At 38.5% G+C, this 15,259-nt stretch overlaps 1 protein-coding gene across 1 annotated transcript in view; it reads right to left on the reverse strand.

The window, feature by feature from the left end:
* Positions 1-15,259, reverse strand: part of dpp10 (dipeptidyl peptidase like 10) — a 101,311-nt gene that overhangs the window by 21,786 nt on the left and 64,266 nt on the right. The window lies entirely within an intron of this gene.

The raw sequence follows: 15,259 nt of genomic DNA on the forward strand, positions 1-15,259 counted from the left end.
GAAAAGAACTGATTACAATGGTTGAACGTATTGTTTTTTTCCTCACAAAAGCTTGTACATTATATGAATATAAACTTTAGAAATATGTTCATGTTCCAACTGAAATAGATTTCCAAATTCTTGACCTAAAGGTGAAACCACAGACATTAAACAATACAGATACTCATAAATGGACTGTAAATATCATATATCATATATTTTATACAACATTTAATTAAAATTAAATAGTGTCCATGATGTCGTTATAAATATATCTGAGGAGAGAGTGTGTTGAAAGACCAAAGCAGCACAAGAGTTGCAAAATAAGCCATCTGTTTTCTATTTATTAAATTTTATTATATACCTCATAAGCTACACATTTTATCTATGCTGTAGACACAGTCTTTCTCTAAACTCTCTCGTCTTCTTCGAGGCGCATCGCTCTGTGTTTCTGTCTCCTGCAGGCAATGCTCGGGTCAACGGGAAGGGTTTAACAGCTTCACTGCGAATGTTCTGGCACTTTTGTTTTGAATTTCACAGGCCATTTGTGCACAGATGCACCCCGCATCCCACATTTCCACACAGATAAAAAGGCAGAATGGATGGAGCTTAAGCATTATTACAGCAGACTAATTGGCTGCAGAGCTAGGATGGTATTTTAAAAACTGTCCAACCATTAAATGCAAACAGCCTTCCATCTACAGTGTTTACTCAGGGCTAATCTTCGTTCTATAGTGTGTGTGTAAAGCAGGATACTTAATTTATAGGATCACCATATATAGGTCCTTATATAATATATATCCACATACAAACCACAGCAATAGAGTCCCAGCCTATGTGATGGCAGCTAAATAAGGTCTAGAGCAAAGGACCAGCTCACAAATTCCACGTCTTTATTATTAGGAAGTAGAAAGTGGCTTCTGGCACTAGATTATACAGTGATCGAGTTTGAAAGAAGTTTGTGATTCGATGGTAGGTCTAGGTCTGATTTTAGTTATGTGTATATATATAACTACTATATAACTAGCATGTGACAACAATGCCCCAAGCACTGCACACCTGTATGGCACTCAAGAAAGCATGAATCCAGTTTGAAGTATGAAAAAAAACCATTCTGTAGCCAGGTGGAAATCAGTTTTGGGGTCTGACAAAAATAGGAAGTTTAGTTCTGAATGCAAACCATTACGTTTGGTGCAAACCCAACAAAACTTGTATCCCCTTAATGGTGTTTGGTGGAAACTATGCATGAAACTCTGAGGCACTGACACAACAAAATGTGAAAAACGTTTAAGGGTGTGTAGACTTTTTACATACCCTGTGCACTTTTAGCATTCATTTAGCAATCATTTAGCATTTGTTGCTCTATAAATTCATTGATTACAAACATGTTGCTTACTTTTCATTTGCTCTATCGCACACATGATCTCATTAGACACACCACATGCAAATGAGCCGGTGAGATCAATTACAAGAACTCGAAAGCTGAACCAAACTCTCACTGAACAAGCTTCAGTTTGAGCTTTGACCTGTGAACTAGTTTACTTCTACAGGCCTTAGATCGAATATATGACCTAAGTATGAAAACCCTATTACTAACCTATTTTATAATTGAATACCATAACAGAAGACAAAACAACTGCTCCAACAATATAATCTTGTACACTATAAATACACAGTATAATTTACAAGAAAGAATGAAATGCAACTTGTAGTTATATATATACAAAACTGAACAGTATACCCACCTGTGACATCATCACAATAATTATGCATTATTTAATTATTTAATGAAGTTTATCGGGAGCCATTTACTAAATGTTGACAACGAGCTGCCACTTCAAACAGCTTTTCATAAAAACCAAGGGCGTTTGTCTGTAACAAGGGCCCCTGTTGATGGAGCGAGTACAGAGAGACGCTGTTCACAATGAACTTTCAGAAATGGCAATTCCACAGCAGCCACACATCTCGAGGTAATGATGGCCTGAAATGACATGGCAATTTTCTCTCTGTCCTTCAAAAAATGTAAAATCGGTGAGTGTTTACTCTGTTGTTCATGTAAAAATCTAAATGAAATCTCTTAAAATACATTTAATGTAGACTTTTCCATAACTGATGACAATTTGTGCCTGTATACATTGTGTAAATAATATATATATATATGTAGAGAGAGTGAGACAGAGAGAGAGAGAGAGAGAGTTTTTGTGTCATAGGGAAAAATTATGGAATATAAACAATTTTATGGCATATACATAAATTCAGCAGTATGTATTTGAATTAAAAATCTACCTTTCTTCTTCGGATGACCAAAATCTATTTAAATTACTGCAATGACAATTTCTAATGTGCCCCTAAAAACCAGACCCATGCCAGGTGTCCCTCAAGTTTTATCTCATCAGAATTTCCCATTTGATATAAGCCTCGCCTCCTCATTGCATAACGGCAGCAAAACGCTGAAATTCATATTTCGTGTGGAAAGGACGTTTGCTTTTCCACTACAACATCCAGAACCCATGAAAGACAGGAAATGACACACAGGTCTGCTTTTGTGCGCTGAGTGTTTCCAACAATCGAATGAACAGGAAGTGCATAATAAAGGAAAAGACTGTCAGGGTCCCAAGGATGTGCCAGTGTGAGGGATGTATTAGCCAAATTAAATCTGCCTTTTCCACGCAGCGGCTCGGTTTCCAGGCTGTTGAATAATGTATTGCACTTGAAAATACTACAAATACCAGTGAAAATGATGTCCGGAATGCCAATCAACGCCGACAGCTGAAGATTGATGGTGAATTTTGTTTCTTTGTTGTAGTTTTTTTCCCTGCTAAGTATCTGTGCTCATGAGAAGACTGATAAATCGGAGAGAGAGAAGCAGATCACCTGGTCTCCACAGGATCTGAGAGTGAAGACACAGTTTCAGTTAGATCCAATACTAACAATTAAAGAAAAACATGTTGTTGAGTTTTGCCTATACGTGTACAACTGGATATATAAAAAATATATACATACATAAATGAAAACATGAGTTTCCAAGACTATCGTTTTGAAATTTAACTTTAATCGAAATCTGACTGTTAAAAACAGTTAAAATACTCTGAGAAGTTGACTGACTGGGCACAGTGATATAAACATTTAGTGATGAGATACGAAAAATAGATTAATGAAGCTTGTGGGGGAGGCAATTACATTTCTGGTGGGCCTAAGTTGACTCAGTATTCATTTCTATTTGTAAACGGGATCTATGCCTGAATGTTTGATGTAAGTGAAACGCCTGTGAACTTCCGATCCAATCAGCTGCTGCAGGGAGAGATCAACTGGAGAGAAATTGGCGAAGACACTTGAAACATTGCCGCTCAAAGTGCCGCGGCGCAGACGTTACCGCATGGGGTGGCACTGAAGGATAATGAAGGTATTCGAGAGCTGGCTTCGGCTACTGTTAATCCAGTATTTATCTGCCCGCCAGAGGTTATACGGCTACAGTGACCTGATTACATTGATTATGGTGTTCAATGGCTGCATGCGTTTTAACCTTTTTTAGATACAAAGTAAATAGTATCATATGAAGACTGAGATATACTATGCAATTTACAACAGCAACCCAGCTTCTGAATATTTGAATACGGTGTACAATTTGAGCTCAGCAAAATCTAAAGTCTAAAATCGGTAGCACGAGCATTGTGGGTATTTCCCCACCTATGAGGCGGAGTCCAAAGCCAAGTACCAGGACCTTTGGCAGCGCTGCCAACGCCTGCTTAAATAAGTGCATTTATGTTTTTAGGGAGAACTTTCCTCCAGTTTTATTTCTTTAGACAATTATCTCTTTCAATTGACCTCGCTGATGATTCATTTCTCGCCAGTTGTGATGAATATATTCCATAAACCGATCAAGCGGAGCTGCACGAACATCCGTTGTTCCTGTCTACAAGCTGATAATCAGCAGGTCAGAGGATTTTCTCATAGATAATTAATCATAATAAAATGTTTTGTTTAATGCGATGTGTGTTAGATGTAGACGTGTCTAATCCAATTAAAATCAAATGTTACTTTCTTTTTTATTCTATCTCCTTCTCATCTCATCTTATTTGCTACAGATTTACATAGCCTTCGGTTTTTCAGTCATTGGTTCAGTTTTTACTTCAAAGTGACCTTTGTTTCATCTCCTTTGGTCATTGAGAATGCAAATATAATTTCAGATTTGTATTCAGATGACATGCCTTGAATATGACTGTATCTTGAATAGATAAATACACAGAAACATTTGACTTTTTAAAACACCAAAACACAATTTTAGTGTTTTGGACATTAACATGATGAAAGTCTAACTGATTTAAATGACCTAAAAACTAAATTTATAGAGGTTAAAATTAGTTAGGATTGGCAATTTTTAAGTGCATGCAAATCCAGTTAATGTTTTTTTTGTAAAAGTATAATACCAGTGACTTGAAAACATTACAAATTACAAGACATGTACGTGCAATTAACCCTTAAAACCAACAACACTGTGTAGAGGAATGCTACATTTATTAATGTATTTATTTCATTAATATATTCTAGACATAAAATATCCTCCATAAGAAAAGATCGCTGGAGTCCCAGAGGACACATGGTGCTGTACATCCATATACATCCCCATCTGAATCTCTTACTGTTAATAACGGGGGAAAAGAAACATCTCAAGGACTTTAACGCTAGTAGCAATACATGTGGGTATGTATACTACCATGTTTGTAATAACTCTGTTACTTGCTCTTTAGGTAAGACTTGATAATTGTATATGTTGTTTATATAAGGACTGCAATGATTCATAATTGGGAAAAGCACAAGAAAAAACGCATATATCTAATAATTCAATGACCAAACACTTATCTTAAATCTGTTTTGGCACAATATTTCCGATATGTTATATGGCTTTTGGCTCCACCGCTTAAATTCCTCCTGAACAGAGTTTCTAGGATTGTTACGAGTTAAGTATACCTTTGCCTTGACCCCTACAGAGAGATAGATGGACAGATAGATAAGTAAATAAGCAGACAGATAGAGAGATAGATGCATAGATTGCTACCGCACCTGAAAGTAATCACACCTTAAAATCCTGCTCTCTGCGCAGGGGGAGGAAAAAGGAAATGATGTGTTTTATCGATCAGAGGCTCAATTTGTGTGAAAAGGTCACCCACAATGGACTATTGATTTAAAAAAGTATTATTTACCTTGACAGACATATATTTCTCACATACATGGATTTTAAGAGGCTTTTCTTTCTTTTAATTTCCCCCCCCACTAATAGTAATGCAACAGTTTTGACACAGACCACAAGGATACACAACGCAGACAGCATGATGACACACGCACACACGCACGCACACACGCACGCACGCACACACACAGATGGCAGTTAAAACTTTATAGAGCATGTTGTTTGTATTTGTGTGCAAATATATGAAGACTAAAACCATTTATTCTACCTTGATATAAAACATAAAGCAGATAGATTAACATTCTTAGTATGGGTCCCCTAAAATTAATCATGTTACAGTTTTTGTTGATCGCTTTGGTACTATTATCACAAGTATGTGGTAAAACCTCACAACTCTTAGTACATAACTCCAAACTCATCACACTTGTAACGCAGCCAGTCTTTCATTCAAAACTTGCCATTGTGCATTCATTTGGATTGTAAACATCTCTCACCACACAACCATTGATTCAAAATATCAGTTTCTCGTGAAATGTCACGAGAACATATGGTTTAATCACCAAAACACAACATGACATCTTTTCAGTTCAGTCATTTTAACTACCAGTGAATCCAATAACAATCAATGCAAGATACATGTTTCAAATCGTCCTTAGAAGTGCTGGAATGCTACAGTACTGTAAAAGACAGATTACACAGTTGTCACGTTAGGCAATACACTTACATTACCCAACATTTACAGAATCTATTATGTCCATAATATCTATCCTATGTGTAATCAAGTTGTGATCAGTGAAACATCCTCTATAATCATTTGGGCAAATGGGTTTTTATTTTTCAGATATAATTGTAACATAGGTATACTCTCTATAATCAAATGTACACAGTTAAATTAAACAAATTAACTAAATGAAAACAAAACATAACATTTAGCACACAGTAATTTGGATCAAGCCTGTCTTGAGCATTTGGCCATAGATTCTCATCCACATCACAATGAATGTCATCATTGTTCATGCACCTTGGGAAAAATCTTTTGGCATAGCGAATCCATGCTTGACATTGGTCTACACTGATCATCACATGCCTCATCCATGGCCTGAAGGAGGGTGGAGTGCTCAAGGGGTTGGCGATCATAGACCTTCCACCTCCATGCTGAAAAAAAATCCTCAATAGGGTTTAGGAAAGGAGCGTATGGGGGCAGGTAGAGGGTCATGAATCGGGGATGGGCCTGAAACAATGCTTGAACACCTCTGCATGGTGGAACCTGACATTGTCCCACACAATTACATAGGTGACCACTTCACCTTGACAGGCCAGCTCAATTTCAATGAAAAACTCAATGAGATGTGCAGCGTTGTAGGAGCCAAGTAATGGCCTATGTCCTACCACATCATCTTCAGAGATAGCTGCGCACATGGAGATGTTTCCTACACGCTGTCCAGGCACTTGGACAGTGGCACGCTGGCCGATGATGTTCCGTCCACGGCGACAAGTTTTGGCCAGGTTAAAGCCCACTTCATCAACGAAAATGTACTTGTGATGGTTCACATCAGCATCAAGCACCATCACCCTCTAAAAAAATATATTTGGTTAGTTCTTCTTACAGTGTAGTTCCAATACACATATGAAGTATGCGATGCATCAAATCTTGTTGGTAGGCTGATGGATGTCACATTGGCAAAGGTGTCATTGTTCTCCTCAATTGCCTGCTTTATTTCCGACAGCCGTGTATCATTCCTGGCCCTCACCATTTCCACCACTGCCCACTCCTGCTGGTCAGCACACGGCCACGGCCACCACTATGGGTGGTTCTGTCAATTCTAAGCATAGAACAGAGTATACTGTCAATAGATCATACTGTAAGAATACTGTAACATGTTTTATGAATTTACATGCATTACAATTTACTGTAAATGTAATGATAAAGCATAGTATATATCTTCCAGACTCACTGGTTTTCTTGGTGAAAACTTCAGATGATAGAATTGACAGTTGATCTTTTTAGATTTGGATCAACTAATCTGGCAGCCTCGGTTCACCACATGAACCACGGTTCACCTTCATTAGAGACAACAGTTCTGCCTCCCTCTCTCTGACGACCAACCCTTTGACGGGCCCCATGCCCACCTCTCTGACCTCTCTGTTGATGCCCATGCCCACCTCTCTGACCTCTCTGTTGATGCCCATGCCCACCTCTCTGATGATGCCCATGCCCACTTCTCTGACGGAGCCCTTGTCCATGAGCTCTTCCTATTCCTTGTGGTCTAACCTGCTCCATGTTGAAGGAAATTGCCAGTGTTTACACCCCCCCTTTTATATGGTGACCAATTTTGGTTACCACTATGTGAAATTAATTAAAAATAACGAGTATTCATTATGTTTGGTTACATGTAATTTAGATGTTCATACAAACACACATTTTATTTGTGTAGTTCTCGAAATCCATATACTGTATATAGCTGACAAACCAATTTAAAATCTATAAGTTTACCAAACGGTTCAGTGATTAACCATTAAGAGCAGCTGGATGAAGTGTTGGTCAAATGTATTTACGCAAATCAGAAGAGAAGCATATCAGAAGTATTGCAAGCATTACATTGTGAAAGACAATTACTTCATTTTGTGGTATTTCTGTGATGACACACTGATTAGGTGTGGTGAAAAAGTTACTGTGTAATTTTGTGTGTTGTGCTTAGTCAATTGAACATGTGAATACATGTTTGAAAAAACAGCCTTTTTGATGATCTGCTTTGAATTTTGTACTAACAGTACATATATGCACACACTGATATAAATGCATTAAGACACAACAATAATCTGATTTCCATAACATAATAACTATAATACAAGGTGGCAGCATTTCTGTCAGATATGACCCATCTAATTTGATGAAAATATCAAGCTGTTTGCACATGAAACAATATGCTTTGACATGTTCAAAAGCTGTGGCTGATATTTTGGGAAGAGCCCAAGAGATTACAACCCTTGAGGCACGAAGCTACATATTGTTCCTATTGCAAACGATGAGGCACAAAATGCATCTTCCTAGGAACGGGGTAGGTCAGTTGCTCAGAATTATGTAAAATACGTTCATTAATGTTGTGTGGGCAATTACACTTTGGGAAATAAATGACTCCGACGTCTAATGGATGCTGCACAGACCAGCGCGGCCAAAGAGACCCTGAACATGGTGTTTAAGTCTAAAACGTTGCAATTATAAAACTCGCTCGATTAATTGGTTCCAAACATTGACTAAGAAAGAAAATCATAGTTATGAGCAGATGCTGAGGGAAAAATTGCTCAAGTAATTAAACAAGACTGGGTTTAATATCTGTTCGTTAGGCAGAAAAGTTTCCATTATTTAGTGAAGGTTTAATATTACGTCTCGACCACAGATACAACTGTAAGTCTCTTCTAACGTATATACTGTACATATATACGTGTTCATACACACACGCACACGCACATATAGATAGATAGATGGAGATACACTGTACTTAATTAAAAATGTCTATAAATCCCTGGGGAGTAAGCCCAACTACATGAAGTACTATAGGTAAAACATTTAAGCCACCAGATTTTGTCTCCATTTTTATAGGCACTCAGTTATGTTTGGATGCACTAAACGTGTTTATGTGTAACAAATCTGATGTACCTAGAAATACAAGTATGTTTTCAAAAGCACACAGTTATCAGAGATTATGGTTTTCTTCGGGGGAGAAAACCATTAGTACAAAACCCCCCAGAGGAAGATTGCATGTCTGTTTTGGTTTGTTTTGTCTTGTTATTTGGATCCGAGCACTTCTGTCAGGTCATCGAGAGGAATATTGTTTTATTCTGGCACACACACCCCTCAAAATCAGTTTTTAGCCCCTAAATAACTTAAAATAATATAATCAACTGGATAGATTAATATTATTGGTGATTGGAAAACACCAAGAGACTATCTATGAAAATATTACACAGTGGTTGATTTATTATTAATAATTATTGATTTAGTTGCAGCATCTAGAAACAAATGACATCAAACCTCAGCAGTCATTAAAACACACTTATTTCCTGGACTAAACCCTGTCTTTCCTTTATCTGTACTGGAAGGGGGTTGTACTCTTGGCACTACGTCTAATCAAACACACACCCACACGATGAAAAGAAACTGACGTGGGAAAGACTGACATACTGCTTTATATTAGTTATAACTGAAATGTCTGGATCCGTTAGTCATATTATTCAATGATATCATCACACAGTAGACGATGCTCACTTTTCCTTATCAGAGAATGTCATTTGTCGGAGCAACACTGAAGTTAATTCTGAGACACAACCTGGGAATCGTAACGCTGATGAAAATAATATATCCTTCATTAATGATAGATTTGGTTTCTGTTTGTTTGGATTGGTCTCGCCTGGAGGAGCCCAGCAATGAATACAGCTGTCCTAGATCTTTTGCTCCATTTCCAAACAGTGCCAATGTGATAAATAGTCCAACCTGCAGATTTATGCACTAATTGCAGAAAGCCCCTGACAGTGTCGATTCATATGGCGCCCGTTACATCATTTAACCTCAGAGAATACTCTCTCTGCCTGCGCTCTTGCAAAGTCACCACAGCATAAGTCAAACGGGAGTCTGCTCTGGAGAGAAAGGCGGAAAGCAACGACGACAACCACAACTACAACAAAAGGATGTGAGTGAAATATGAGTTCATCCACAATCAACATGTCAAAACAGACATATCTTTATTTCATTCTGAAATCCAATATATGCTACAATATTAGTCAAACTGAGAAACATGTGGCGGGGATCCTTGGCTGAAACACAATCCCTTCATGATCAGAAACATTGACTTTGGTTAACTGGCTTTTTTAGAAAGACAAAATCATTTCCTAACTGGTTTCTTGCTAATCCGAGTTGCAGAAAAATCACTTTACTTGCTCTGGGTTTTACGTATATCATCACATTTCCAAAGATCAGTGTGACCCGTCCGTGCCCCACTGGGACAAAGCACCTTTAGTTGTAATTATTACAGCATTGTTACAGTATAATACAGTTATTGTTTGAAATGTATATCAGTAAAACTATATTAATAAACAGCCTCCAAGGTGTGTATTAGCAAGCACTACATATGTATAATTGTTAAGTGAAAAGTGAAATATCTAATCTCCCGATTGAAATGTAATGAGACAGAAGTCAAATGCTCACAGCATGCAGTTCTTTTAAGAGTTCTCCCTGTATATTATATTCAATGAGGCTAAGGTTATAACTAAGTTTAAAGGGGATAAGAAGCAACAACACAGCAAATTATGGCATTAAAAATATATTTTGTTGACAGGAACTCTTCTTTTCCTTTTTATGCAACCTTTCTGTAGCAGTTAACATCATCCACCTTTTGAAACGATTGCACTGTTTATTTTCTTACAGAGTGATTAAATGAGATCTCCAGCAGCAAAGTAAATATAAAAAGCCTTCACTAGACCACAAACAAACGACTTCTGAACAAAATACACTCCAATGCAAATGGCAGCCATCAGTTGTTACAGGTGAACACTGAAGCAGAACTGTCTCATGACTCAACACATTTACTGATGCATCTTATAACTATGTCTTACATGTTCCCAAACTCTTCAATAGATCTGTAAATAATATTATTGTTCAAACACCAATAGATACCAGTTCTCCCACAACACTGACTGCCCCCACACAACTTTCCAAAGCCGGGCATGGCTCTTCCGTGGTATGGGACTAATCAGTTGTTTTTGTTTTAGATATTTTGATGCCCATGTTAACATTTTCAGCTGTGTGAAACTCTCCATCCCAAAACTAAAACCAGACGAAGGAATTATTTCATAAGTACCACGACAAGGAGAAGGTAAAATAAACAGGCCGAGGCGATGGTTGTTTTAAAGAATGTCATACAGTCTAACGTCTTACAGTCTCCCAAAATAAGTTTAATTGTCTCTCAGCTTCAGTTTCTATTGATCCACTTGTAAACAAAGCAACAAAATCAATAAGGAGAACCGTTGGCAAGACCCTAATACACACTCCTCGACGTCTGGGGAATATCTGTCACCAGGAAACCAGAGCATTTACCAGGTACTCAATGCAGTCGGGGACAATGGCGCTCCAGCGCAAGTCTCAGGTGTTCAGCCGAGTTTCAAATTATAGAAAGTGGACTGTGTCGTTTCCTACATCCACATGATAGCAAAGGTCACGAAAAACACTGATGAATTCTGTCTCTTCTTCTTCTGGATCTTGATTCCTCTCCGAAATCTCTCATCTCAGACTCCCATTCGGGTAATTTATTCCATAATGATGTGGTTCATCACAACTCCAGCCTCGGCTACTTAGTTGATGCACTACATCCTTTTCTGATTGTCAAAATACTTAGGGGAGGCATTCGAAGGATTACATTTACATCCCATGCCATTTTGAGAAGATAAATACACTATTTTCTATATTTCAAACACACAGCAGATAAATATGTCCTTACAGCATAACTTATATCCAAGAAATTAAACTATCCATAAAACTGGGAAGAATTATTGAAAATGGAAGTGTTACCTCAATATTTAAAAATCTAAATGTAAAAACATGACTGACCTAAATCTAAATAAAGTAGACACTAAATACCTATGTAATACACAACATATTTCCATATTGAGCGGAGGAAACATTGACCAAACTCGGTGGCAACATATTAAAATTCAATTAAGCGATCTGCATTTTATTTGACCTGAATTCATTTAAATCTGGTTCATCTATCACTTCAAAAAAACACACTCGGGGCAAACAGATACTATGACACTGAAGAAACTAATACCTACGATGGAATTACAAGATGTTTGTTGTATTTGACAGAGAGCCTATTATTGGGGAGTTATATCCTGGCTATAGGGAGATTATGATAGGGAAATCTTAAATTTATCATGCTTAATCTCTCATAAACACTGGATAACAAGATAAGATGATCTAATCCTCTAGCAATCCGGAAGTAGAGAATACCTCCATGGGCTGGCACTGAAAACCGAAATCGTGTGGCGCTGTCCATTTAAAGGGAGTCTGGGGGATAAAAGGCATGGCACGAGGAGTATATAACATGATGGCAAAATACATAAGTCTGTGATAAATATGACTGGGGTTAATCCTTTGTTGTGTTGCCCTTTGTTTGATATAGCTCTGTGGCCGGGCTGGGCTGCAATCACTCACAGAAGGATTGCAGGTATCATGTGTTAAAGCTCTGCTGTTTGAATAAGGGAAAGATTGCAAACAAGTTATTAACCCCTCACATATGCTGCCTGCGCGTCTTACCATGAGTGTGTTTGTGTGTGTGTATGTGTGTAGTCCAATACGTATATAAGTCTATCTTCCCATTGAAACTGCTTGCCTGAGATTACAGCGCCCCTGGCACATATGCCGACTCCTCCCATTGGCTCACATGTGTCACTTATGACAACTCCTACCATTGGCTCACATGTGTCACTGATGTCGACTCCTCCCACTGACTCACATGTGTCACTGATGCCGACTCTTCCCACTGACTCACACGTGTCACTTATGCCAACTCCTACCATTGGCTCACACGTGTCACTGATGCCAACTCCTCCCACTGACTCACACGTGTCACTTATGCCAACTCCTACCATTGCCTCACACACACTATGCTGTCCCGCCCACTGGCAATCCCCAAAACATCGAGATTCCTCCCCAAAGAGTTCAATAAACAACTGTATATTAGTTTGTATTCTGCCTGATTTGTAATTTTGTCCAGTATTTTGGCACTTTTGTTTCGCTCTTATAACCTGTAAGTTGCCCTGGATAATGGTGTCTGCCAATTAATCAATAAATAATAATAAAAATAATTGCTGCGTTTAGGTTTTAAGGAGGTCCTCTCCAGTACGCGGATGTTTCCTCTTATATTAGCATATACTTCCATGGTTTCTTTTACATTATTTTTACAGTCCTATTGTTAGTATGACTTATAATTATACCAAGACAAACACTTTATGTACTAGACTGTGTTTATGCGAGCGGCCCCTGCTGTCTCTCTGCGCCGATTCGCACACTACTCCACTGCTTTGCTGCCTTCACTGCCTCGTCTCCCTCCAGGCCCTTACCTACTGTTGTATCGACCAGACTGCACCGAGCTGCCTTCACACCCTCACCTCTCCTTACACCCCCTCCAGACCTCTCTGAACCTCCAGCGCCAGAGCCACTTTGCCCCCTCTCCACTTCCCTTCCTCCAGAGTCCGTGGTGGAACGACCTTCTCACTGAGGTCAGGATAGCAGAGTCCCTGAGCACCTTCAGGCGATTCCTTGAGACACAGCTGTTCAGACTGGACTTGTAATACAGCAGCCTATTCTCCTGGGCTGTTCAGCATTCCTATAATTTAACACTTTATATACCCTGGCTATTACATGAAGGATTATTCTTTATTTTAATTAGTAATAGCTGGAGCATAATTGACATTAGAGCACAGCTGGTTAACTGTACTACTTCAGAACAGAGACATAAAAAACCGGTTGATCTATCTATCTATTTTATTGCTATAACTGAAGAGGCTACATTGATATATTTGATTTTGTTTAAACCAGTAACAGACACTTTTTGATGGAACACACGTAATCGCATCAGGAATAATGTTACTGCCATATGAATTAATTAATATGAATGACTAATTGAAGTACCTGCCAATCTAGGGCCAAACTTGAGGACTTACTCCATGTAATTAATATAAAAAAGGTCATTGTACTCATGATGGTCCCAAAAGCATCATTAATCATGAAGAGAGAAAGTTTTTTTTCCCTCTTTTTGTAATTGTTATTTCAGCACCCAGCTGTATGGCAAATTATTATGCAGATTTATGGTCTATTATGCATAGCGGGCACTGTTAATTGTGCTGAAACAACAACACGTTTAATTACAGTACGCCTGCTGTACGCATAAAATCAGATGAACGAAATTAGCGATTAGATAAAAAATACTGATCTGTTTTATTGGAACAATTTGTTTTCATATACAAGAGGAAGATTTATTAAAAGACAAATGCTGCTTTAAATGTAATATATTAACACACTGGATTTCTGTTGCTTTTAATATTGTTGACATTTTGTTACCCAACAGTAAAGCAGTTTATCCATTTCCTTGTTGCTGTATTCAATTTCATTTCTCGGAGTGTTGTCAAAATGTTTATCAATACACGATCTGATAACGACTTTATCTTGCTATATTCACTGCATATGTGTGGATAGAAAGGGTGCATCTACAGCTGTGGAAATAGTTTGTGAATGCAAACTCAGCTGGCGGTGCGAGCGCAATCACTTAAACCACAAGCCCATGAAGGCACATTCCTACAGAGGAACTCAGATGAATTCAAGCTGATCAATGCACAACAGCACATCTGGATCTGTGGATTATACTCTCCATGTTCGTACGAGAACTTTCTACTGGAAACCCTGTACTGACCGAGGAGAGGTTTATTTTGGGACGTGCGTCTAAAAGCACAAAAGAAGAATTAAGAACATAAGAACATAAGAATGTGTCCAGTCGAGAGGAGGTCATTCGCCCCATCGTGCTTGTTTCGTTGTCCATTAATAACTAAGTGATCAAAGGATCCTATCCAGTCTGTTTTTCCCAAATTGTCTCTTCAGCCACATCGCTGGGGAGTTTGTTCAGATTGTGATGCCTCTCTGTGTGAAGAAGTGTCTCCTGTTTTCTGTCTTGAATGCCTTGAAGCCCAATTTCCATTTGTGTCCCTGGGTGCGTGTGTCCCTGCTGATCTGGAAAAGCTCCTCTGGTTTGATGTGGTCGATGCCTTTCATGATTTTGAAGATTTTAATCAAGTCCCCACGTTGTCTCCTCTGTTCCAGGGTGAAAAGGTTCAGTTCCTCAGTCTCTCAGTAGGACATTCCCTTCAGACCTGGAATAAGTCTGGTTGCTCTCCTCTGAACTGCATCTAGAGCAGCGATATCTTTCTTGAAGTGTGGAGCCCAGAACTGTCCACAGTATCCAGATGAGCTCTAACTAGTGCATTGTACATACTGAACATTACTGCCCTTGTTCTCAACTCTACACTTTTGACAATATACCCTAG

Source organism: Amia ocellicauda, chromosome 16 (genome assembly GCF_036373705.1).
Source record: "Amia ocellicauda isolate fAmiCal2 chromosome 16, fAmiCal2.hap1, whole genome shotgun sequence".
NCBI classification, from domain to species: Eukaryota; Metazoa; Chordata; class Actinopteri; order Amiiformes; family Amiidae; genus Amia; species Amia ocellicauda.